The sequence below is a fragment of the Eurypyga helias genome, unplaced genomic scaffold (genome assembly GCF_000690775.1).
Source record: "Eurypyga helias isolate BGI_N326 unplaced genomic scaffold, ASM69077v1 scaffold48074, whole genome shotgun sequence".
In the NCBI taxonomy this organism is placed as follows: Eukaryota; Metazoa; Chordata; class Aves; order Eurypygiformes; family Eurypygidae; genus Eurypyga; species Eurypyga helias.
The window spans coordinates 7,703-10,301 of NW_010249071.1; positions in this window are offsets into that span (position 1 = coordinate 7,703).

Consider the following 2,599-nt stretch of genomic DNA (forward strand, 5'->3'; position numbering starts at 1 on the left):
CCCTGAGCCTGGGCCAGGCCATGGGAGGGTGAGGAGTGTTGCAGCAGCACCCTGGGACTCATGGCTCTGGCTGTGGAGGAAGCCTGGAAGGGGAGCCCCTGGGAAAAGAGCATCCCTCAGCTCTGGTTAAGGCCCACAGCCTCTGCAGTCCCTTCTGGCCCCTCTCCCGCCACCACTACTTCCCCTTTGCTTGCAGATCCTTTGGGTTGAATCCAAGCTGAAAAGCAATGTCCTGGCAGGGAGGGAGCAGCCCCCTTTAGGGATGCTATGGGCCAGAGCCTCAGAGAATGTAAGTAGCAAAGGCAGCTGCCCTACAGAGCCCTGGAGCGGGGAGAAGGACCAGCTCCGGTCCGCCCTGCCCAGTCTGAGCCAGCGCTTGATGGGTGTCACACACTGCTGAGCACTAGGCTGCACAAAGGGGGTAAGAGAGGGGACGCACCATCCTCTCCACGTCCCAGCAGACATCTGTGGTCTCCATCCTGCAGATAATACTCAGGTGCAGACAACCCAGGTAGCTACTGACAGCAAGGAAGGTGACCATGGTCCACAGCCTAAGCCATCTACTAAAGTCTTCTGTGCCAGCAGTGTGAGAGCAGCTGCACAGGGGTGGGTGGCTCTGGGGAAGGTAGTTTCTGTCCCCACACAGGCCAGACACCCCCATGACAGGCTCTCCCATCACCCTTTGCCTCCATGCTGCAGACCAGCCTCTTGGACAAGAGCAAACAAGCAGATGAAACCCAGCCACGGCTTCTGACAAGGACCTCTTGGGTGAGAGGAGTGGTCCCCAACCCACCTTTCGTCTGTCCTGCACACTCCATCATCTCTCTATGGAACCTGAGGCAGAGGAACACACCCCACACAGGTACAGGCCTGTGCCTTCGCCACTCCAGAGCATCTCTTCACCTGTCTGAAAGCAAGGCACCCTCTCCCACCAGAAAGCAGCCCCCCAAATCCCTGCAGAGCAGCCAAGCCTGGGCCAGAGCCCCAAAACACAATCCAGCAGAGCAACTGGGTAGATTAGGCCAGGCCTGGCTGGTCTGACCAGCTGGCTGTGGGCTGGATCCTGGCTCCATCCTGTTACAGCTCCTATCTCGGAGGAGGAGGAGGGAGCAGCTGGTAGAAACAGCCCGTTCTGGCCTGCATCCAGCCACCTTCCTCTGCTACTGCCCAGGGAGGAGTTTCCCAGTTGGCCAACCCAGGTCCAGAGGATGTGACTCTGCTCTTCGCCAAGAGAGAGCAGATGACCCAAGCCTCGTGGTCCCTCACCTTGGGGCTGAGGTCCAGCCCTCCCATACCCAGGCCTGCATGCTGGAGAGGTCATGCAGGAGCAGGATGCTTTGAGCCAGATGGAGGGCTGAGAGAGGTAGGAAGAACACAAGGACCTTGCTGTCCTTTGTCGAATGCCCTCCTCTGTTCTTTCTTTCCTTCATCTCTATTCGGCAATGACTTCATTTCTTCAATTATTAATCACCTTGCTGCAATAGTGGCTGACTTAAACCCATTAAACCTCCTCTGGGACCAGCCCCAAGGAAGGAGGCAGGCTTCCAGAAAGTACATTAGAGAGAAGGCAGACGGAGAGTCGAGACAAGCTGGGGTGGGAGGAGATGGCCTTGCTGCACAGTGTAGGCCATTTCCCGTCAGCTGTGAATCTGAGATCCAAGGCACAGAGACGGGTAAGGTCTATCATGCAAACAGCCGGTCCACACATCCCACTGGGCAGCTCCAGGAGGGTGCTTGTGTGGCAATTGTTCCGGCTGAAAAATAAGCCACAAAAGTGAGTTGCTCAGGGAGAATTGCTTGCACAAGAGCTCCTGACAACCCACATCCTAAACAATCGTTCCCATATTGCCCCATCACTCCTGGAAGCCCAGACAGGATGGTTTTGCACAGCTACTCCCCAGCTGAGGCAAAGACACTGATTTTGTGTGACCTGTTTTTAAGGAACTCAAGAATCCATCTGGCACAACCCCAGCAGAGCCACCTTTGCCATTTTTGGGGATTAACCGGGGAGCAGGGCTGGAGCTTTCAGTCTCTTTGCAAAAATACTGATTTGTCTGAATTTCCCAGAAATGTTCAAGTTCTGACAAAGGTCCCAGTGGGAAATTCACCTCCAGCGTGGGATGGGATTCATGATCAAATCCGCAGGAGCCAGCCACATTCCAGCAATTTGCTGGGTTGAGAGAAGGCAAAAAATCAGGCCCCAGAACAAGTCTCTGATGAGGGAAGGGACCAGACACACGAGTCTGGATCAGGATCTGTCTGGATCTCAGCCATCCAACTGCCGGTGGTTCAGCCCAGCGCCTGCACAGCGCTCATGGGGCTGACCTCAGCCTGTGACCGAGAGGCAATCTGCAGGAAACCTGTGTGCCCAGGGCTCCCTGTAAACCCATCCCTGGGGTGTCAGCCATGCCACGCACCCCCGTGCCCCTCCGTGGCCTGTTTATGTTTTGGGCCAGGCCGTGGGGGAGGGCAGATGCTGCATCCCGCTGCGGGGCTGGGCTAGGCCGGGAGCAGAGCCTCAGTGCGGCGGGAGTCAGGCCAGGCCTCACGCCTGCGCCTGTGGGACCCCCCAGGCCTGCCCACCCGAGCTGCAGCTCGG